This window comes from Taudactylus pleione, unplaced genomic scaffold (assembly GCF_031769625.1).
Source record: "Taudactylus pleione unplaced genomic scaffold, aTauple2 ptg000569l, whole genome shotgun sequence".
NCBI classification, from domain to species: Eukaryota; Metazoa; Chordata; class Amphibia; order Anura; family Myobatrachidae; genus Taudactylus; species Taudactylus pleione.
This window is the reverse complement of record NW_028284971.1, coordinates 499507-525241: the sequence shown is the minus strand read 5'-3', so window position 1 is coordinate 525241 and position 25735 is coordinate 499507. Positions and strand designations below refer to the sequence as shown.

General features: G+C 48.7%; 1 protein-coding gene and 1 pseudogene across 1 annotated transcript in view; both read left to right on the top strand.

Moving 5' to 3' along the window:
* The first annotated feature begins 614 nt into the window (after positions 1–614).
* Positions 615–6169, top strand: LOC148481724 (uncharacterized; annotated as a pseudogene).
* Positions 1111–25735, top strand: part of LOC148481723 (uncharacterized) — a 48747-nt gene continuing 24122 nt past the window's right edge. Inside the window, exons 1-2 of the mRNA XM_088453071.1 lie at positions 1111–1137; positions 2000–2191. The gene's annotated coding sequence lies outside the window, so the exon portion shown is untranslated. The remainder of the gene's footprint in view (positions 1138–1999; positions 2192–25735) is intronic.

The window sequence follows — 25735 nt, the reverse complement described above, 5'->3', positions numbered from 1 at the left end:
TGAGGTATTATGCATTTGATACCTTCGCCTCTCAGGATGCTTCCTTCGGGGCGGCAGATTCTCCTTCCAGCACAGGAGCGTCCCCACACTTAAAGGATACTGCTTTGGGACATCCTCAAGGTATCCTGTGGATACCCTATGGACCCTGATGTAGAAAATAAGAGATATGGCAAGAACTTACCCTTGTTATCTCTACGAAGTCCACAGGGTTCCACAGGACTCCCGCCCTGTCGCACCTGTACTGCAGATGGGCTTTGATCTGGTCACCAGTTTTTCAGTCTCCTTCTGGTGAGAATGTGATTCTTGTGTGTTCCACACTTTCTTCTCTCTTTTATCCTCTGGCCCGGGGGCGGGGTATAGGAGGGAGACCCAGTGCATCCAGGGGGAAAAATTTACTCCGTAAGTTGCACGGATGACTCTGCATCACCTATACACCAAGGTCACCCTGTGGACCCTATGGACTTCGTAGAAAGAGAGATAACAAAGGTAAGTTCTTACCATATCTCTCGTTTTCTGCTACTTGTGCTGTTTTTTAATTCTTTGCTTTATTTGTATCTATTATTATAAAATTGACACAAGGTGAAACTTAGGCCATCATGTCTGTGTCAGCCACGATGACTGGGAAGCTGGTTCTGTGTAACAGGGCGGTGTGGAGTAGGGGCAGCTAATATTACCTGGCAGATGCCGATTTAATTTCTAAAAATTTCATAAAATTGGACTTCAATGACCATAAATAGAATCTAAAGTTTTTTTTTTTTAAGAATCAAAAGTTCCCTCATTCATCCGGCCACCCACGGACATTGCCACTCCAACCACTTAATCACATAAATAGCTATAAACAACAAGTGTGTATGAGAAGATCTATTTTATTCTCTTGTATTTCATTTATAAATTTTTATCGTAACAATTTTATCGTGTTACACATAGCATCTGACACATTCCAGCGCTCTCAAGTCTATTTTCACATAAATAGATTAGGTCAAATAATCTTTATAAATCCATTTTTTTCCAGGCTGCAAAACTGATTTTTTAAATTAGAAAAAAATAAATATATCTTCTAGTTACCATTCATCCGAGGATGGACAAGGATAACAGTGTGATGACACCCTGGAGATAATCTACCTGCTGACTGGCGAGGTGAGGGGATCTGGGAGTGTCACAGTGATATCACTTATATCTATAGTAATAATACAGGGACATGACTGGGGAGGTGAAGGGATCTGGGAGTGTCACAGTGACATCACTTATATCTATAGTAATAATACAGGGACATGACTGGGGAGGTGAGGGGATCTGGGAGGGTCACAGTGACATCACTTATATCTATAGTAATAATACAGAGACATGACTGGGGAGGTGAGGGGATCTGGGAGTGTCACAGTGACATCACTTATATCTATAGTAATAATACAGGGAGATGACTGGGGAGGTGAAGGGATCTGGGAGTGTCACAGTGACATCACTTATATCTATAGTAATAATACAGGGACATGACTGGGGAGGTGAGGGGATCTGGGAGGGTCACAGTGACATCACTTATATCTATAGTAATAATACAGGGACATGACTGGGGAGATGAGGGGATCTGAGAGTGTCACAGTGACATCACTTATATCTATAGTAATAATACAGGGACATGACTGGGCAGGTGAGAGGATCTGGGAATGTCACAGTGACATCACCTATATCTATAGTAATAATACAAGGACATGATTGGGGGGGTGAGAGGATCTGAGAGTGTCACAGTGACATCACTTATATCTATAGCAATAATACAAGGACATGACTGGGGAGGGGAGAGGATCTGGGAATGTCACAGTGACATCACCTATATCTATAGTAATAATACAAGGACATGATTGGGGGGGGGGTGAGAGGATCTGGGAGTGTCACAGTGACATCACTTATATCTATAGTAATAATACAGGGACATGACTGGGGAGGTGAAGGGGATCTGGGAATGTATACAGTGATATTTTGTTTCTGCCTCAATACACAGGAATAGACAGTTGTGAAGAAGATATTGGGTGAGTGTGAGTCACTCTGTTGGTGTCCCTGTGTGTCAGGAGGACTGAGCAGCACCCAGAGACCCATCACGGTGCCTACACCTCACTCACTTATACATGAGAGTTACAAAAACCAGAAGATCCTGGAACTCACCAACAAGATCATTCAGCTGCTGACTGGAGAGGTGACTGCTGGGAATGGGACATTATACAGTAACACCAGGGGATGTGTCTGGGTGATGACTGGAGAGGTGACTGCTGGGAATGGGACATTATTCATTAACACAAGGGGATGTGTCTGGGTGATGACTGGGGAGGTGACTGCTGGGAATGGGACATTATACAGTAACACCAGGGGATGTGTCTGGGTGATGACTGGAGAGGTGACTGCTGGGAATAGGACATTATACAGTAACACCAGGGGATGTGTCTGGGTGATGACTGGAGAGGTGACTGCTGGGAATGGGACATTATACAGTAACACCAGGGGATGTGTCTGAGTGATGACTGGAGAGGTGACTGCTGGGAATGGGACATTATACAGTAACACCAGGGGATGTGTCTGGGTGATGACTGGAAAGGTGACTGCTGGGAATGGGACATTATACAGTAACACCAGGGGATGTGTCTGGGTGATGACTGGAGAGGTGACTGCTGGGAATGGGACATTATACAGTAACACCAGGGGATGTGTCTGGGTGATGACTGGAGAGGTGACTGGTTGGAAGGGGACATTATACAGTAACACCACGGGATGAGTATGGGTGATGACTGGAGAGGTGACTGCTGGGAATGAGACATTATACAGTAACACCAGAGGATGTGTCTGGGTGATGACTGGTGAGGTGACTGCTGGGAATAGGACATTATACAGTAACACCAGGGGATGTGTCTGGGTGGTGACTGTTGAGGTGACTGCTAGGAAGGGGACATTATACAGTAACACCAGGGGATGTGTATGGGTGATGTCTAGAGAGGTGACTGCTGGGAATGGGACATTATACTGTAACACCAGGGGATGTGTCGGGGTGATGATTGGAGAGATGACTGCTGGGAAGGGGACATTATACAGTAACACCAGGGGATGTGTCTGGGTGATAACTGGAGAGATGATTGCTGGGAATGGGACATTATACATTAACACCAGGGGATGTATCTGGGTGATGACTGGGGAGGAGACTGCTGGGAATGGGACATTATACAGTAACACCAGTGGATGTGTCTGGGTGATGACTGGTGAGGTGACTGGTTGGAAGGGGACATTATACAGTAACACCGGGGGATGTGTGTGGGTGATGAACGGGGAGGTTACTGCTGGGAATGGGACATTTTACAGTAACACCAGGGGATGTGTATGGGTGATGTCTGGAGAGGTGACTGCTGGGAATGGGACATTATACATTAACACCAGAGGATGTGTCTGGGTGATGACTGGAGAGGTGACTGCTGGGAATAGGACATTATACAGTAACACCAGGGGAAGTGTCTGGGTGATGACTGTTGAGGGGACTGCTAGGAAGGGGACATTATACAGTAACACCAGGGGATGTGTATGGGTGATGAATGGAGAGGTGACTGCTGGGAATGGGACATTATACAGTAACACCAGGGGATGTGTCTGGGTGAAGACTGGAGAGGTGACCGCTGGGAATGGGACATTATACAGTAACACCAGGGGATGTGTCTGGGTGATGACTGGAGAGGTGACTGCTGGGAATGCGAGATTATACAGTAACACCAGGGGATGTGTCTGGGTGATGACTGGAGAGGTGACTGCTGGGAATGGGACATTATACAGTAACATCAAGGGATGTGTCGGGGTGATGACTGGAGAGGTGACTGCTGGGAATGGGACATTATACAGTAATACCTGGGGATGTGTCTGGGTGATGACTGGAGAGATAACTGCTGGGAATGGGACATTATACAGTAACACCAGGGGATGTGTCAGGTTGATGACTGCTGGGAATAGGACTATACAGTAACACCAGGGGTTGTGTCTGGTTGATGACTGGACAGGTGACTGCTGGGAATAGGACATTATACAGTAACACCGGGGAATGTGTATGGGTGATGACTGGAGAGGTGACTGCTGGGAATAGAACATTATACAGTAACACCAGGGGATGTGTCTGGGTGATGGATGGAGAGATGACTGCTAGGAAGGGAACATTATACATTAACACCAGAGGATGTGTCTGGGTGATGACTGGGGAGGAGACTGCTGGGAATGGGACATTATACAGTAACACCAGGGGATGTGTCTGGTTGATGACTGGACAGGTGACTGCTGGGTATAGGACATTATACAGTAACACCAGGGAATGTGTCTGGGTAATGACTGGAGAGGTGACTGCTGGGAATGGGACATTATACAGTAACACCAGGGGATGTGTCTGGGTGATGACTTCAGAGGTGACTGCTGATAATGGGACATTATACAGTAACACCAGGGAATGTATCTGGGTGATGACTGAAGAGGTGACTGCTGGGAATGGGACATTATACAGTAACACCAGGGGAGGTGTCTGGGTGATAACTGGAGAGGTGACTGCTGGGAAGGGGACATTATACAGTAACACCAGGGGATGTGTCTGGGTGATGACTGGACAGGTGACTGGTGGGGAATGGGACATTATACAGAAACACCAGGGGATGTGTCTGGGTGATGACTGTAGAGGTGACTGCTGGGAATGGGACATTATACAGTAACACCATCGGATGTGTCTGGGTGATGACTTGAGAGGTGACTTCTGATAATGGGACATTATACAGTAACACCAGGGGATGTGTCTGGGTGATAACTGGAGAGATGATTGCTGGGAATGGGACATTATACATTAACACCAGGGGATGTGTCTGGGTGATGACTGGGGAGGAGACTGCTGGGAATGGGACATTATACAGTAACACCAGGGGATGTGTCTCGTGATTACTGGAGAGGTGACTGCTGGGAATGTGACATTATACAGTAACACCATGGGATGTGTCTTGGTGATGACTGGAGAGATGATTTCTGGGAATAGGACATTATACAGTAACACCAGGGGAGGTGTCTGGGTGATAACTGGAGAGGTGACTGCTGGGAAGGGGACATTATACATTAACACCAGGGGATGTGTCTGGGTGATGACTGGGGAGGAGACAGCTGGGAATGGGACTTTATACAGTAACACCAGAGGATGTGTCTGGGTGATGACTGGAGAGGTGACGCTGGGAATGGATCATTATACAGTAACACCAGGGGATGTGTCGGGGTGATGACTGGAGAGATGACTGCTGGGAAGGGGACATTATACAGTAACACCAGGGGATGTGTCTGGGTGATGACTGGACAGGTGACTGGTGGGGAATGGGACATTATACAGAAACACCAGGGGATGTGTCTGGGTGATGACTGTAGAGGTGACTGCTGGGAATGGGACATTATACAGTAACACCATCGGATGTGTCTGGGTGATGACTTGAGAGGTGACTTCTGATAATGGGACATTATACAGTAACACCAGGGAATGTATCTGGGTGATGACTGGAGAGGTGACTGCTGGGAATAGGACATTATACAGTAACACCAGGGGATGTGTCGGGGTGATGTTTGGAGAGATGACTGCTGGGAAGGGGACATTATACAGTAACACCAGGGGATGTGTCTGGGTGATAACTGGAGAGATGATTGCTGGGAATGGGACATTATACATTAACACCAGGGGATGTATCTGGGTGATGACTGGGGAGGAGACTGCTGGGAATGGGACATTATACAGTAACACCAGTGGATGTGTCTGGGTGATGACTGGAGAGGTGACTGGTTGGAAGGGGACATTATACAGTAACACCGGGGGATGTGTGTGGGTGATGAACGGGGAGGTTACTGCTGGGAATGGGACATTTTACAGTAACACCAGGGGATGTGTCTGGTTGATGACTGGACAGGTGACTGCTGGGAATAGGACATTACACAGTAACACCAGGGAATGTGTCTGGTTGATGACTGGAGAGGTGACTGCTGGTAATAGAACATTATACAGTAACATCAGTTGATGTATCTGGGTGATGACTGGGGAGGAGACTGCTGGGAATAGGACATGATACAGTAACACCAGGGGATGTGTCTCGGTGATGACTGTTGAGGTGACTGCTAGAAAGGGGACATTATACAGTAACACCAGGGGATGTGTATGGGTGATGTCTGGAGAGGTGACTGCTGGGAATGGGACATTATACAGTAACACCAGAGGATGTGTCTGGGTGATGACTGGAGAGGTGACTGCTGGGAATAGGACATTATACAGTAACACCAGGGGATGTGTCTCGGTGATGACTGGAGAGGTGACTGCTGGGAAGGGGACATTGTACAGTAACATCAGGGGATGTGTCTGGTTGATGACTGGAGAGATGATTGCTGGGAATGGGACATTATACATTAACACCAGGGGATGTATCTGGGTGAAGACTGTCGAGGAGACTGCTGGGAATGGGACATTATACAGTAACACCAGTGGATGTGTCTGGGTGATGACTGGTGAGGTGACTGGTTGGAAGGGGACATAATACAGTAACACCAGGGGATGAGTATGGGTGATGACTGGAGAGGTGACTACTGGGAATGGGACATTTACAGTAACACCAGGGGATGTGTCTGGGTAATGACTTGAGAGGTGACTGCTGATAATGGGACATTATACAGTAACACCAGGGAATGTATCTGGGTGATGACTGGAGAGATGACTGCTGGGAAGGGGACATTATACAGTAACACCAGGGGATGTGTCTGGGTGTTGACTGGAGAGGTGACTGCTGGGAATAGGACATTATACAGTAACACCAGGGGATGTGTGTGGGTGATGACTGGGGTGGTGACTGCTGGCAAGGGGACATTATACAGTAACACCAGGGGATGTCTGGGTGATGACTGCAGAGGTGACTGCTGGGGAATGGGACATTATACAGTAACACCAGGGGATGTGTCTGGGTGATGACTGGGGAGGATACTGCTGGGATTGGGACATTATACAGTAACACCAGGGGATGTGTCTGGGTGATGACTGTTGAGGTGACTGCTAGGAAGGGGACATTATACAGTAACACCAGGGGATGTGTATGGGTGATGTCTGGAGAGGTGACTGCTGGGAATGGGACATTATACAGTAACACCAGAGGATGTGTCTGGGTGATGACTGGAGAGGTGACTGCTGGGAATAGGACATTATACAGTAACACCATGGGATGTGTATGGGTGATGTCTAGAGAGGTGACTGCTGGGAATGGGACTTTATACAGTAATACCAGGGGATGTGTCTGGGTGATGACTGGAGAGGTGACTGCTGGGAATAGGACATTATACAGTAACACCAGGGGATGTGTCGGGGTGATGACTGGAGAGATGACTGCTGGGAAGGGGACATTATACAGTAACACCAGGGGATGTGTCTGGGTGATGACTGGAAAGATGATTGCTGGGAATGGGACATTATACTTTAACACCAGGGGATGTATCTGGGTGATGACTGGTGAGGTGACTGGTTGGAAGGGGACATTATACAGTAACACCAGGGGATGAGTATGGGTGATGACTGGAGAGGTGACTGCTGGGAATGGGACATTATACAGTAACACCAGAGGATGTGTCTGGGTGATGACTGGAGAGGTGAGACTACTGGGAATGGAACATTATACAGTAACACCAGGGGATGTGTATGAGTGATGACTGGAGAGGTGACTGCTGGGAATGGGACATTATACAGTAACACCAGAGGATGTGTCGGGGTGATGACTGGAGAGATGACTGCTGTGAAGGGGACATTATACAGTAACACCGGGGGATGTGTCTGGGTGTTGACTGGAGAGGTGACTGCTGGGAATGGGACATTATACAGTAACACCAGGGGATGTGTGTGGGTGATGACTGGAGAGGTGACTGCTGGGAATGGGACATTATACAGTAACACCAGAGGATGTGTCTGGGTGATGACTGGAGAGGTGACTACTGGGAATGGAACATTATACAGTAACACCAGGGGATGTGTATGAGTGATGACTGGAGAGGTGACTGCTGGGAATGGGACATTATACAGTAACACCAGAGGATGTGTCTGGGTGGTGACTGTTGAGGTGACTGCTAGAAAGGGGACATTATACAGTAACACCAGGGGATGTGTATGGGTGATGTCTAGAGAGGTGACTGCTGGGAATGGGACATTATACTGTAACACCAGGGGATGTGTCGGGGTGATGATTGGAGAGATGACTGCTGGGAAGGGGACATTATACAGTAACACCAGGGGATGTGTCTGGGTGATAACTGGAGAGATGATTGCTGGGAATGGGACATTATACATTAACACCAGGGGATGTATCTGGGTGATGACTGGGGAGGAGACTGCTGGGAATGGGACATTATACAGTAACACCAGTGGATGTGTCTGGGTGATGACTGGTGAGGTGACTGGTTGGAAGGGGACATTATACAGTAACACCGGGGGATGTGTGTGGGTGATGAACGGGGAGGTTACTGCTGGGAATGGGACATTTTACAGTAACACCAGGGGATGTGTATGGGTGATGTCTGGAGAGGTGACTGCTGGGAATGGGACATTATACAGTAACACCAGAGGATGTGTCTGGGTGATGACTGGAGAGGTGACTGCTGGGAATAGGACATTATACAGTAACACCAGGGGAAGTGTCTGGGTGATGACTGTTGAGGGGACTGCTAGGAAGGGGACATTATACAGTAACACCAGGGGATGTGTATGGGTGATGTCTAGAGAGGTGACTGCTGGGAATGGGACATTATACAGTAACACCAGGGGATGTGTCTGGGTGAAGACTGGAGAGGTGACCGCTGGGAATAGGACATTATACAGTAACACCGAGGGATGAGTCTGGGTAATGACTGCTGGGAATGGGATATTATACAGTAACACCAGGGGATGTGTCTGGGTGATGACTGGAGAGGTGACTGCTGGGAATGCGAGATTATACAGTAACACCAGGGGATGTGTCTGGGTGATGACTGGAGAGGTGACTGCTGGGAATGGGACATTATACAGTAACATCAAGGGATGTGTCGGGGTGATGACTGGAGAGGTGACTGCTGGGAATGGGACATTATACAGTAATACCTGGGGATGTGTCTGGGTGATGACTGGAGAGATAACTGCTGGGAATGGGACATTATACAGTAACACCAGGGGATGTATCAGGTTGATGACTGCTGGGAATAGGACTATACAGTAACACCAGGGGTTGTGTCTGGTTGATGACTGGACAGGTGACTGCTGGGAATAGGACATTATACAGTAACACCAGGGAATGTGTATGGGTGATGACTGGAGAGGTGACTGCTGGGAATAGAACATTATACAGTAACACCAGGGAATGTGTCTGGGTAATGACTGGAGAGGTGACTGCTGGGAATGGGACATTATACAGTAACACCAGGGGATGTGTCTGGGTGATGACTTCAGAGGTGACTGCTGATAATGGGACATTATACAGTAACACCAGGGAATGTATCTGGGTGATGACTGAAGAGGTGACTGCTGGGAATGGGACATTATACAGTAACACCAGGGGATGTGTCGGGGTGATGACTGGAGAGATGATTTCTGGGAAGGGGACATTATACATTAACACCAGGGGATGTGTCTGGGTGATGACTGGGGAGGAGACAGCTGGGAATGGGACTTTATACAGTAACACCAGGGGATGTGTCTGGGTGATGACTGGAGAGGTGACGCTGGGAATGGATCATTATACAGTAACACCAGGGGATGTGTCTGAGTGATGACTGGAGAGGTGACTGCTGGGAATAGGACATTATACAGTAAAACCAGGGGATGTGTCGGGGTGATGACTGGAGAGATGACTGCTGGGAAGGGGACATTATACAGTAACACCAGGGGATGTGTCTGGGTGATGACTGGACAGGTGACTGGTGTGGAATGGGACATTATACAGAAACACCAGGGGATGTGTCTGGGTGATGACTGTAGAGGTGACTGCTGGGAATGGGACATTATACAGTAACACCATCGGATGTGTCTGGGTGATGACTTGAGAGGTGACTTCTGATAATGGGACATTATACAGTAACACCAGGGAATGTATCTGGGTGATGACTGGAGAGGTGACTGCTGGGAATAGGACATTATACAGTAACACCAGGGGATGTGTCGGGGTGATGTTTGGAGAGATGACTGCTGGGAAGGGGACATTATACAGTAACACCAAGGGATGTGTCTGGGTGATAACTGGAGAGATGATTGCTGGGAATGGAACTTTATACATTAACACCAGGGGATGTATCTGGGTGATGACTGGGGAGGAGACTGCTGGGAATGGGACATTATACAGTAACACCAGTGGATGTGTCTGGGTGATGACTGGAGAGGTGACTGGTTGGAAGGGGACATTATACAGTAACACCGGGGGATGTGTGTGGGTGATGAACGGGGAGGTTACTGCTGGGAATGGGACATTTTACAGTAACACCAGGGGATGTGTCTGGTTGATGACTGTTGAGGGGACTGCTAGGAAGGGGACATTATACAGTAACACCAGGGGATGTGTATGGGTGATGAATGGAGAGGTGACTGCTGGGAATGGGACATGATACAGTAACACCAGGGGATGTGTCTGGGTGAAGACTGGAGAGGTGACCGCTGGGAATGGGACATTATACAGTAACACCAGGGGATGTGTCTGGGTGATGACTGGAGAGGTGACTGCTGGGAATGCGAGATTATACAGTAACACCAGGGGATGTGTCTGGGTGATGACTGGAGAGGTGACTGCTGGGAATGGGACATTATACAGTAACATCAAGGGATGTGTCGGGGTGATGACTGGAGAGGTGACTGCTGGGAATGGGACATTATACAGTAATACCTGGGGATGTGTCTGGGTGATGACTGGAGAGATAACTGCTGGGAATGGGACATTATACAGTAACACCAGGGGATGTGTCAGGTTGATGACTGCTGGGAATAGGACTATACAGTAACACCAGGGGTTGTGTCTGGTTGATGACTGGACAGGTGACTGCTGGGAATAGGACATTATACAGTAACACCAGGGAATGTGTATGGGTGATGACTGGAGAGGTGACTGCTGGGAATAGAACATTATACAGTAACACCAGGGGATGTGTCTGGGTGATGGATGGAGAGATGACTGCTAGGAAGGGAACATTATACATTAACACCAGAGGATGTGTCTGGGTGATGACTGGGGAGGAGACTGCTGGGAATGGGACATTATACAGTAACACCAGGGGATGTGTCTGGTTGATGACTGGACAGGTGACTGCTGGGTATAGGACATTATACAGTAACACCAGGGAATGTGTCTGGGTAATGACTGGAGAGGTGACTGCTGGGAATGGGACATTATACAGTAACACCAGGGGATGTGTCTGGGTGATGACTTCAGAGGTGACTGCTGATAATGGGACATTATACAGTAACACCAGGGAATGTATCTGGGTGATGACTGAAGAGGTGACTGCTGGGAATGGGACATTATACAGTAACACCAGGGGAGGTGTCTGGGTGATAACTGGAGAGGTGACTGCTGGGAAGGGGACATTATACAGTAACACCAGGGGATGTGTCTGGGTGATGACTGGACAGGTGACTGGTGGGGAATGGGACATTATACAGAAACACCAGGGGATGTGTCTTAGTGATGACTGTAGAGGTGACTGCTGGGAATGGGACATTATACAGTAACACCATCGGATGTGTCTGGGTGATGACTTGAGAGGTGACTTCTGATAATGGGACATTATACAGTAACACCAGGGGATGTGTCTGGGTGATAACTGGAGAGATGATTGCTGGGAATGGGACATTATACATTAACACCAGGGGATGTGTCTGGGTGATGACTGGGGAGGAGACTGCTGGGAATGGGACATTATACAGTAACACCAGGGGATGTGTCTCGTGATTACTGGAGAGGTGACTGCTGGGAATGTGACATTATACAGTAACACCATGGGATGTGTCTTGGTGATGACTGGAGAGATGATTTCTGGGAATAGGACATTATACAGTAACACCAGGGGAGGTGTCTGGGTGATAACTGGAGAGGTGACTGCTGGGAAGGGGACATTATACATTAACACCAGGGGATGTGTCTGGGTGATGACTGGGGAGGAGACAGCTGGGAATGGGACTTTATACAGTAACACCAGAGGATGTGTCTGGGTGATGACTGGAGAGGTGACGCTGGGAATGGATCATTATACAGTAACACCAGGGGATGTGTCGGGGTGATGACTGGAGAGATGACTGCTGGGAAGGGGACATTATACAGTAACACCAGGGGATGTGTCTGGGTGATGACTGGACAGGTGACTGGTGGGGAATGGGACATTATACAGAAACACCAGGGGATGTGTCTGGGTGATGACTGTAGAGGTGACTGCTGGGAATGGGACATTATACAGTAACACCATCGGATGTGTCTGGGTGATGACTTGAGAGGTGACTTCTGATAATGGGACATTATACAGTAACACCAGGGAATGTATCTGGGTGATGACTGGAGAGGTGACTGCTGGGAATAGGACATTATACAGTAACACCAGGGGATGTGTCGGGGTGATGTTTGGAGAGATGACTGCTGGGAAGGGGACATTATACAGTAACACCAGGGGATGTGTCTGGGTGATAACTGGAGAGATGATTGCTGGGAATGGGACATTATACATTAACACCAGGGGATGTATCTGGGTGATGACTGGGGAGGAGACTGCTGGGAATGGGACATTATACAGTAACACCAGTGGATGTGTCTGGGTGATGACTGGAGAGGTGACTGGTTGGAAGGGGACATTATACAGTAACACCGGGGGATGTGTGTGGGTGATGAACGGGGAGGTTACTGCTGGGAATGGGACATTTTACAGTAACACCAGGGGATGTGTCTGGTTGATGACTGGACAGGTGACTGCTGGGAATAGGACATTACACAGTAACACCAGGGAATGTGTCTGGTTGATGACTGGAGAGGTGACTGCTGGTAATAGAACATTATACAGTAACATCAGTTGATGTATCTGGGTGATGACTGGGGAGGAGACTGCTGGGAATAGGACATGATACAGTAACACCAGGGGATGTGTCTGGGTGATGACTGGGGAGGATACTGCTGGGATTGGGACATTATACAGTAACACCAGGGGATGTGTCTGGGTGATGACTGTTGAGGTGACTGCTAGGAAGGGGACATTATACAGTAACACCAGGGGATGTGTATGGGTGATGTCTGGAGAGGTGACTGCTGGGAATGGGACATTATACAGTAACACCAGAGGATGTGTCTGGGTGATGACTGGAGAGGTGACTGCTGGGAATAGGACATTATACAGTAACACCATGGGATGTGTATGGGTGATGTCTAGAGAGGTGACTGCTGGGAATGGGACTTTATACAGTAATACCAGGGGATGTGTCTGGGTGATGACTGGAGAGGTGACTGCTGGGAATAGGACATTATACAGTAACACCAGGGGATGTGTCGGGGTGATGACTGGAGAGATGACTGCTGGGAAGGGGACATTATACAGTAACACCAGGGGATGTGTCTGGGTGATGACTGGAAAGATGATTGCTGGGAATGGGACATTATACTTTAACACCAGGGGATGTATCTGGGTGATGACTGGTGAGGTGACTGGTTGGAAGGGGACATTATACAGTAACACCAGGGGATGAGTATGGGTGATGACTGGAGAGGTGACTGCTGGGAATGGGACATTATACAGTAACACCAGAGGATGTGTCTGGGTGATGACTGGAGAGGTGAGACTACTGGGAATGGAACATTATACAGTAACACCAGGGGATGTGTATGAGTGATGACTGGAGAGGTGACTGCTGGGAATGGGACATTATACAGTAACACCAGAGGATGTGTCGGGGTGATGACTGGAGAGATGACTGCTGGGAAGGGGACATTATACAGTAACACCGGGGGATGTGTCTGGGTGTTGACTGGAGAGGTGACTGCTGGGAATGGGACATTATACAGTAACACCAGGGGATGTGTGTGGGTGATGACTGGAGAGGTGACTGCTGGGAATGGGACATTATACAGTAACACCAGAGGATGTGTCTGGGTGATGACTGGAGAGGTGACTACTGGGAATGGAACATTATACAGTAACACCAGGGGATGTGTATGAGTGATGACTGGAGAGGTGACTGCTGGGAATGGGACATTATACAGTAACACCAGAGGATGTGTCTGGGTGGTGACTGTTGAGGTGACTGCTAGAAAGGGGACATTATACAGTAACACCAGGGGATGTGTATGGGTGATGTCTAGAGAGGTGACTGCTGGGAATGGGACATTATACTGTAACACCAGGGGAAGTGTCGGGGTGATGATTGGAGAGATGACTGCTGGGAAGGGGACATTATACAGTAACACCAGGGGATGTGTCTGGGTGATAACTGGAGAGATGATTGCTGGGAATGGGACATTATACATTAACACCAGGGGATGTATCTGGGTGATGACTGGGGAGGAGACTGCTGGGAATGGGACATTATACAGTAACACCAGTGGATGTGTCTGGGTGATGACTGGTGAGGTGACTGGTTGGAAGGGGACATTATACAGTAACACCGGGGGATGAGTCTGGGTAATGACTGCTGGGAATGGGATATTATACAGTAACACCAGGGGATGTGTCTGGGTGATGACTGGAGAGGTGACTGCTGGGAATGCGAGATTATACAGTAACACCAGGGGATGTGTCTGGGTGATGACTGGAGAGGTGACTGCTGGGAATGGGACATTATACAGTAACATCAAGGGATGTGTCGGGGTGATGACTGGAGAGGTGACTGCTGGGAATGGGACATTATACAGTAATACCTGGGGATGTGTCTGGGTGATGACTGGAGAGATAACTGCTGGGAATGGGACATTATACAGTAACACCAGGGGATGTATCAGGTTGATGACTGCTGGGAATAGGACTATACAGTAACACCAGGGGTTGTGTCTGGTTGATGACTGGACAGGTGACTGCTGGGAATAGGACATTATACAGTAACACCAGGGAATGTGTATGGGTGATGACTGGAGAGGTGACTGCTGGGAATAGAACATTATACAGTAACACCAGGGGATGTGTCTGGGTGATGGATGGAGAGATGACTGCTAGGAAGGGAACATTATACATTAACACCAGAGGATGTGTCTGGGTGATGACTGGGGAGGAGACTGCTGGGAATGGGACATTATACAGTAACACCAGGGGATGTGTCTGGTTGATGACTGGACAGGTGACTGCTGGGTATAGGACATTATACAGTAACACCAGGGAATGTGTCTGGGTAATGACTGGAGAGGTGACTGCTGGGAATGGGACATTATACAGTAACACCAGGGGATGTGTCTGGGTGATGACTTCAGAGGTGACTGCTGATAATGGGACATTATACAGTAACACCAGGGAATGTATCTGGGTGATGACTGAAGAGGTGACTGCTGGGAATGGGACATTATACAGTAACACCAGGGGATGTGTCGGGGTGATGACTGGAGAGATGACTGCTGGGAAGGGGACATTATACAATAACACCAGGGGATGTGTCTCGTGATTACTGGAGAGGTGACTGCTGGGAATGTGACATTATACAGTAACACCATGGGATGTGTCTTGGTGATGACTGGAGAGATGATTTCTGGGAAGGGGACATTATACATTAACACCAGGGGATGTGTCTGGGTGATGACTGGGGAGGAGACAGCTGGGAATGGGACTTTATACAGTAACACCAGGGGATGTGTCTGGGTGATGACTGGAGAGGTGACGCTGGGAATGGATCATTATACAGTAACACCAGGGGATGTGTCTGAGTGATGACTGGAGAGGTGACTGCTGGGAATAGGACATTATACAGTAAAACCAGGGGATGTGTCGGGGTGATGACTGGAGAGATGACTGCTGGGAAGGGGACATTATACAGTAACACCAGGGGATGTGTCTGGGTGATGACTGGACAGGTGACTGGTGTGGAATGGGACATTATACAGAAACACCAGGGGATGTGTCTGGGTGATGACTGTAGAGGTGACTGCTGGGAATGGGACATTATACAGTAACACCATCGGATGTGTCTGGGTGATGACTTGAGAGGTGACTTCTGATAATGGGACATTATACAGTAACACCAGGGAATGTATCTGGGTGATGACTGGAGAGGTGACTGCTGGGAATAGGACATTATACAGTAACACCAGGGGATGTGTCGGGGTGATGTTTGGAGAGATGACTGCTGGGAAGGGGACATTATACAGTAACACCAAGGGATGTGTCTGGGTGATAACTGGAGAGATGATTGCTGGGAATGGAACTTTATACATTAACACCAGGGGATGTATCTGGGTGATGACTGGGGAGGAGACTGCTGGGAATGGGACATTATACAGTAACACCAGTGGATGTGTCTGGGTGATGACTGGAGAGGTGACTGGTTGGAAGGGGACATTATACAGTAACACCGGGGGATGTGTGTGGGTGATGAACGGGGAGGTTACTGCTGGGAATGGGACATTTTACAGTAACACCAGGGGATGTGTCTGGTTGATGACTGTTGAGGGGACTGCTAGGAAGGGGACATTATACAGTAACACCAGGGGATGTGTATGGGTGATGAATGGAGAGGTGACTGCTGGGAATGGGACATTATACAGTAACACCAGGGGATGTGTCTGGGTGAAGACTGGAGAGGTGACCGCTGGGAATGGGACATTATACAGTAACACCAGGGGATGTGTCTGGGTGATGACTGGAGAGGTGACTGCTGGGAATGCGAGATTATACAGTAACACCAGGGGATGTGTCTGGGTGATGACTGGAGAGGTGACTGCTGGGAATGGGACATTATACAGTAACATCAAGGGATGTGTCGGGGTGATGACTGGAGAGGTGACTGCTGGGAATGGGACATTATACAGTAATACCTGGGGATGTGTCTGGGTGATGACTGGAGAGATAACTGCTGGGAATGGGACATTATACAGTAACACCAGGGGATGTGTCAGGTTGATGACTGCTGGGAATAGGACTATACAGTAACACCAGGGGTTGTGTCTGGTTGATGACTGGACAGGTGACTGCTGGGAATAGGACATTATACAGTAACACCAGGGAATGTGTATGGGTGATGACTGGAGAGGTGACTGCTGGGAATAGAACATTATACAGTTACACCAGGGGATGTGTCTGGGTGATGGATGGAGAGATGACTGCTAGGAAGGGAACATTATACATTAACACCAGAGGATGTGTCTGGGTGATGACTGGGGAGGAGACTGCTGGGAATGGGACATTATACAGTAACACCAGGGGATGTGTCTGGTTGATGACTGGACAGGTGACTGCTGGGTATAGGACATTATACAGTAACACCAGGGAATGTGTCTGGGTAATGACTGGAGAGGTGACTGCTGGGAATGGGACATTATACAGTAACACCAGGGGATGTGTCTGGGTGATGACTTCAGAGGTGACTGCTGATAATGGGACATTATACAGTAACACCAGGGAATGTATCTGGGTGATGACTGAAGAGGTGACTGCTGGGAATGGGACATTATACAGTAACACCAGGGGAGGTGTCTGGGTGATAACTGGAGAGGTGACTGCTGGGAAGGGGACATTATACAGTAACACCAGGGGATGTGTCTGGGTGATGACTGGACAGGTGACTGGTGGGGAATGGGACATTATACAGAAACACCAGGGGATGTGTCTGGGTGATGACTGTAGAGGTGATTGCTGGGAATGGGACATTATACATTAACACCAGGGGATGTGTCTGGGTGATGACTGGGGAGGAGACTGCTGGGAATGGGACATTATACAGTAACACCAGGGGATGTGTCTCGTGATTACTGGAGAGGTGACTGCTGGGAATGTGACATTATACAGTAACACCATGGGATGTGTCTTGGTGATGACTGGAGAGATGATTTCTGGGAATAGGACATTATACAGTAACACCAGGGGAGGTGTCTGGGTGATAACTGGAGAGGTGACTGCTGGGAAGGGGACATTATACATTAACACCAGGGGATGTGTCTGGGTGATGACTGGGGAGGAGACAGCTGGGAATGGGACTTTATACAGTAACACCAGAGGATGTGTCTGGGTGATGACTGGAGAGGTGACGCTGGGAATGGATCATTATACAGTAACACCAGGGGATGTGTCGGGGTGATGACTGGAGAGATGACTGCTGGGAAGGGGACATTATACAGTAACACCAGGGGATGTGTCTGGGTGATGACTGGACAGGTGACTGGTGGGGAATGGGACATTATACAGAAACACCAGGGGATGTGTCTGGGTGATGACTGTAGAGGTGACTGCTGGGAATGGGACATTATACAGTAACACCATCGGATGTGTCTGGGTGATGACTTGAGAGGTGACTTCTGATAATGGGACATTATACAGTAACACCAGGGAATGTATCTGGGTGATGACTGGAGAGGTGACTGCTGGGAATAGGACATTATACAGTAACACCAGGGGATGTGTCGGGGTGATGTTTGGAGAGATGACTGCTGGGAAGGGGACATTATACAGTAACACCAGGGGATGTGTCTGGGTGATAACTGGAGAGATGATTGCTGGGAATGGGACATTATACATTAACACCAGGGGATGTATCTGGGTGATGACTGGGGAGGAGACTGCTGGGAATGGGACATCATACAGTAACACCAGTGGATGTGTCTGGGTGATGACTGGAGAGGTGACTGGTTGGAAGGGGACATTATACAGTAACACCGGGGGATGTGTGTGGGTGATGAACGGGGAGGTAACTGCTGGGAATGGGACATTTTACAGTAACACCAGGGGATGTGTCTGGTTGATGACTGGACAGGTGACTGCTGGGAATAGGACATTACACAGTAACACCAGGGAATGTGTCTGGTTGATGACTGGAGAGGTGACTGCTGGTAATAGAACATTATACAGTAACATCAGTTGATGTATCTGGGTGATGACTGGGGAGGAGACTGCTGGGAATAGGACATGATACAGTAACACCAGGGGATGTGTCTCGGTGATGACTGTTGAGGTGACTGCTAGAAAGGGGACATTATACAGTAACACCAGGGGATGTGTATGGGTGATGTCTGGAGAGGTGACTGCTGGGAATGGGACATTATACAGTAACACCAGAGGATGTGTCTGGGTGATGACTGGAGAGGTGACTGCTGGGAATAGGACATTATACAGTAACACCAGGGGATGTGTCTCGGTGATGACTGGAGAGGTGACTGCTGGGAAGGGGACATTGTACAGTAACATCAGGGGATGTGTCTGGTTGATGACTGGAGAGATGATTGCTGGGAATGGGACATTATACATTAACACCAGGGGATGTATCTGGGTGAAGACTGTCGAGGAGACTGCTGGAATGGGACATTATACAGTAACACCAGTGGATGTGTCTGGGTGATGACTGGTGAGGTGACTGGTTGGAAGGGGACATAATACAGTAACAACAGGGGATGAGTATGGGTGATGACTGGAGAGGTGACTACTGGGAATGGGACATTTACAGTAACACCAGGGGATGTGTCTGGGTAATGACTTGAGAGGTGACTGCTGATAATGGGACATTATACAGTAACACCAGGGAATGTATCTGGGTGATGACTGGAGAGATGACTGCTGGGAAGGGGGACATTATACAGTAACACCAGGGGATGTGTCTGGGTGTTGACTGGAGAGGTGACTGCTGGGAATAGGACATTATACAGTAACACCAGGGGATGTGTGTGGGTGATGACTGGGGTGGTGACTGCTGGCAAGGGGACATTATACAGTAACACCAGGGGATGTGTCTGGGTGATGACTGCAGAGGTGACTGCTGGGGAATGGGACATTATACAGTAACACCAGGGGATGTGTCTGGGTGATGACTGGACAGGTGACTGCTGGGAATAGGACATTATACAGTAACACCAGGGGATGTGTCTGGGTGATGACTGGAGAGGTGACTGCTGGGAATGGGACATTTACAGTAACACCAGGGGATGTGTCTGGGTGATGACTGGTGAGGTGACTGGTTGGAAGGGGACATTATACAATAATACCTGTGGATGTGTCTGGGTGATGACTGCTGGGAATGAGACATTATACAGTAACACCGGGGGATGTGTCTGGGTGATGACTGGTGAGGTGACTGCTGGGAATGTGACATTATACAGTAACACCAGGGGATGTGTCTGGGTGATGACTGGTGAGGTGACTGGTTGGAAGGGGACATTCTACAGTAACACCAGGGGATGTATCTGGGTGATGACTGGAGAGATGACTGCTGGGAATGGGACATTATACATTAACACCAGGGGATGTGTCTGGGTGATGACTGGGGAGGATACTGCTGGGATTGGGACATTATACAGTAACACCAGGGGATGTGTCTGGGTGATGACTGTTGAGGTGACTGCTAGGAAGGGGGACATTATACAGTAACACCAGGGGATGTGTATGGGTGATGTCTGGAGAGGTGACTGCTGGGAATGGGACATTATACAGTAACACCAGAGGATGTGTCTGGGTGATGACTGGAGAGGTGACTGCTGGGAATAGGACATTATATAGTAACACCATGGGATGTGTATGGGTGATGTCTAGAGAGGTGACTGCTGGGAATGGGACTTTATACAGTAATACCAGGGGATGTGTCTGGGTGATGACTGGAGAGGTGACTGCTGGGAATAGGACATTATACAGTAACACCAGGGGATGTGTCTGGGTGATGACTGGAGAGATGACTGCTGGGAAGGGGACATTATACAGTAACACCAGGGGATGTGTCTGGGTGATGACTGGAAAGATGATTGCTGGGAATGGGACATTATACTTTAACACCAGGGGATGTATCTGGGTGATGACTGGTGAGGTGACTGGTTGGAAGGGGACATTATACAGTAACACCAGGGGATGAGTATGGGTGATGACTGGAGAGGTGACTGCTGGGAATGGGACATTATACAGTAACACCAGAGGATGTGTCTGGGTGATGACTGGAGAGGTGACTACTGGGAATGGAACATTATACAGTAACACCAGGGGATGTGTATGAGTGATGACTGGAGAGGTGACTGCTGGGAATGGGACATTATACAGTAACACCAGAGGATGTGTCGGGGTGATGACTGGAGAGATGACTGCTGGGAAGGGGACATTATACAGTAACACCGGGGGATGTGTCTGGGTGTTGACTGGAGAGGTGACTGCTGGGAATGGGACATTATACAGTAACACCAGGGGATGTGTGTGGGTGATGACTGGAGAGGTGACTGCTGGGAATGGGACATTATACAGTAACACCAGAGGATGTGTCTGGGTGATGACTGGAGAGGTGACTACTGGGAATGGAACATTATACAGTAACACCAGGGGATGTGTATGAGTGATGACTGGAGAGGTGACTGCTGGGAATGGGACATTATACAGTAACACCAGAGGATGTGTCTGGGTGGTGACTGTTGAGGTGACTGCTAGAAAGGGGACATTATACAGTAACACCAGGGGATGTGTATGGGTGATGTCTAGAGAGGTGACTGCTGGGAATGGGACATTATACTGTAACACCAGGGGATGTGTCGGGGTGATGATTGGAGAGATGACTGCTGGGAAGGGGACATTATACAGTAACACCAGGGGATGTGTCTGGGTGATAACTGGAGAGATGATTGCTGGGAATGGGACATTATACATTAACACCAGGGGATGTATCTGGGTGATGACTGGGGAGGAGACTGCTGGGAATGGGACATTATACAGTAACACCAGTGGATGTGTCTGGGTGATGACTGGTGAGGTGACTGGTTGGAAGGGGACATTATACAGTAACACCGGGGGATGTGTGTGGGTGATGAACGGGGAGGTTACTGCTGGGAATGGGACATTTTACAGTAACACCAGGGGATGTGTATGGGTGATGTCTGGAGAGGTGACTGCTGGGAATGGGACATTATACAGTAACACCAGAGGATGTGTCTGGGTGATGACTGGAGAGGTGACTGCTGGGAATAGGACATTATACAGTAACACCAGGGGAAGTGTCTGGGTGATGACTGTTGAGGGGACTGCTAGGAAGGGGACATTATACAGTAACACCAGGGGATGTGTATGGGTGATGTCTAGAGAGGTGACTGCTGGGAATGGGACATTATACAGTAACACCAGGGGATGTGTCTGGGTGAAGACTGGAGAGGTGACCGCTGGGAATAGGACATTATACAGTAACACCGAGGGATGAGTCTGGGTAATGACTGCTGGGAATGGGATATTATACAGTAACACCAGGGGATGTGTCTGGGTGATGACTGGAGAGGTGACTGCTGGGAATGCGAGATTATACAGTAACACCAGGGGATGTGTCTGGGTGATGACTGGAGAGGTGACTGCTGGGAATGGGACATTATACAGTAACATCAAGGGATGTGTCGGGGTGATGACTGGAGAGGTGACTGCTGGGAATGGGACATTATACAGTAATACCTGGGGATGTGTCTGGGTGATGACTGGAGAGATAACTGCTGGGAATGGGACATTATACAGTAACACCAGGGGATGTGTCAGGTTGATGACTGCTGGGAATAGGACTATACAGTAACACCAGGGGTTGTGTCTGGTTGATGACTGGACAGGTGACTGCTGGGAATAGGACATTATACAGTAACACCAGGGAATGTGTATGGGTGATGACTGGAGAGGTGACTGCTGGGAATAGAACATTATACAGTAACACCAGGGGATGTGTCTGGGTGATGGATGGAGAGATGACTGCTAGGAAGGGAACATTATACATTAACACCAGAGGATGTGTCTGGGTGATGACTGGGGAGGAGACTGCTGGGAATGGGACATTATACAGTAACACCAGGGGATGTGTCTGGTTGATGACTGGACAGGTGACTGCTGGGTATAGGACATTATACAGTAACACCAGGGAATGTGTCTGGGTAATGACTGGAGAGGTGACTGCTGGGAATGGGACATTATACAGTAACACCAGGGGATGTGTCTGGGTGATGACTTCAGAGGTGACTGCTGATAATGGGACATTATACAGTAACACCAGGGAATGTATCTGGGTGATGACTGAAGAGGTGACTGCTGGGAATGGGACATTATACAGTAACACCAGGGGATGTGTCGGGGTGATGACTGGAGAGATGACTGCTGGGAAGGGGACATTATACAGTAACACCAGGGGATGTGTCTCGTGATTACTGGAGAGGTGACTGCTGGGAATGTGACATTATACAGTAACACCATGGGATGTGTCTTGGTGATGACTGGAGAGATGATTTCTGGGAAGGGGACATTATACATTAACACCAGGGGATGTGTCTGGGTGATGACTGGGGAGGAGACAGCTGGGAATGGGACTTTATACAGTAACACCAGGGGATGTGTCTGGGTGATGACTGGAGAGGTGACGCTGGGAATGGATCATTATACAGTAACACCAGGGGATGTGTCTGAGTGATGACTGGAGAGGTGACTGCTGGGAATAGGACATTATACAGTAAAACCAGGGGATGTGTCGGGGTGATGACTGGAGAGATGACTGCTGGGAAGGGGACATTATACAGTAACACCAGGGGATGTGTCTGGGTGATGACTGGACAGGTGACTGGTGTGGAATGGGACATTATACAGAAACACCAGGGGATGTGTCTGGGTGATGACTGTAGAGGTGACTGCTGGGAATGGGACATTATACAGTAACACCATCGGATGTGTCTGGGTGATGACTTGAGAGGTGACTTCTGATAATGGGACATTATACAGTAACACCAGGGAATGTATCTGGGTGATGACTGGAGAGGTGACTGCTGGGAATAGGACATTATACAGTAACACCAGGGGATGTGTCGGGGTGATGTTTGGAGAGATGACTGCTGGGAAGGGGACATTATACAGTAACACCAGGGGATGTGTCTGGGTGATAACTGGAGAGATGATTGCTGGGAATGGAACTTTATACATTAACACCAGGGGATGTATCTGGGTGATGACTGGGGAGGAGACTGCTGGGAATGGGACATTATACAGTAACACCAGTGGATGTGTCTGGGTGATGACTGGAGAGGTGACTGGTTGGAAGGGGACATTATACAGTAACACCGGGGGATGTGTGTGGGTGATGAACGGGGAGGTTACTGCTGGGAATGGGACATTTTACAGTAACACCAGGGGATGTGTCTGGTTGATGACTGGACAGGTGACTGCTGGGAATAGGACATTACACAGTAACACCAGGGAATGTGTCTGGTTGATGACTGGAGAGGTGACTGCTGGTAATAGAACATTATACAGTAACATCAGTTGATGTATCTGGGTGATGACTGGGGAGGAGACTGCTGGGAATAGGACATTATACAGTAACACCAGGGGATGTGTCTCGGTGATGACTGTTGAGGTGACTGCTAGAAAGGGGACATTATACAGTAACACCAGGGGATGTGTATGGGTGATGTCTGGAGAGGTGACTGCTGGGAATGGGACATTATACAGTAACACCAGAGGATGTGTCTGGGTGATGACTGGAGAGGTGACTGCTGGGAATAGGACATTATACAGTAACACCAGGGGATGTGTCTCGGTGATGACTGGAGAGGTGACTGCTGGGAAGGGGACATTGTACAGTAACATCAGGGGATGTGTCTGGTTGATGACTGGAGAGATGATTGCTGGGAATGGGACATTATACATTAACACCAGGGGATGTATCTGGGTGAAGACTGTCGAGGAGACTGCTGGGAATGGGACATTATACAGTAACACCAGTGGATGTGTCTGGGTGATGACTGGTGAGGTGACTGGTTGGAAGGGGACATAATACAGTAACACCAGGGGATGAGTATGGGTGATGACTGGAGAGGTGACTACTGGGAATGGGACATTTACAGTAACACCAGGGGATGTGTCTGGGTAATGACTTGAGAGGTGACTGCTGATAATGGGACATTATACAGTAACACCAGGGAATGTATCTGGGTGATGACTGGAGAGATGACTGCTGGGAAGGGGACATTATACAGTAACACCAGGGGATGTGTCTGGGTGTTGACTGGAGAGGTGACTGCTGGGAATAGGACATTATACAGTAACACCAGGGGATGTGTGTGGGTGATGACTGGGGTGGTGACTGCTGGCAAGGGGACATTATACAGTAACACCAGGGGATGTGTCTGGGTGATGACTGCAGAGGTGACTGCTGGGGAATGGGACATTATACAGTAACACCAGGGGATGTGTCTGGGTGATGACTGGACAGGTGACTGCTGGGAATGGGACATTTACAGTAACACCAGGGGATGTGTCTGGGTGATGACTGGTGAGGTGACTGGTTGGAAGGGGACATTATACAGTAATACCTGTGGATGTGTCTGGGTGATGACTGCTGGGAATGAGACATTATACAGTAACACCGGGGGATGTGTCTGGGTGATGACTGGTGAGGTGACTGCTGGGAATGTGACATTATACAGTAACACCAGGGGATGTGTCTGGGTGATGACTGGTGAGGTGACTGGTTGGAAGGGGACATTCTACAGTAACACCAGGGGATGTATCTGGGTGATGACTGGAGAGATGACTGCTGGGAATGGGACATTATACATTAACACCAGGGGATGTGTCTGGGTGATGACTG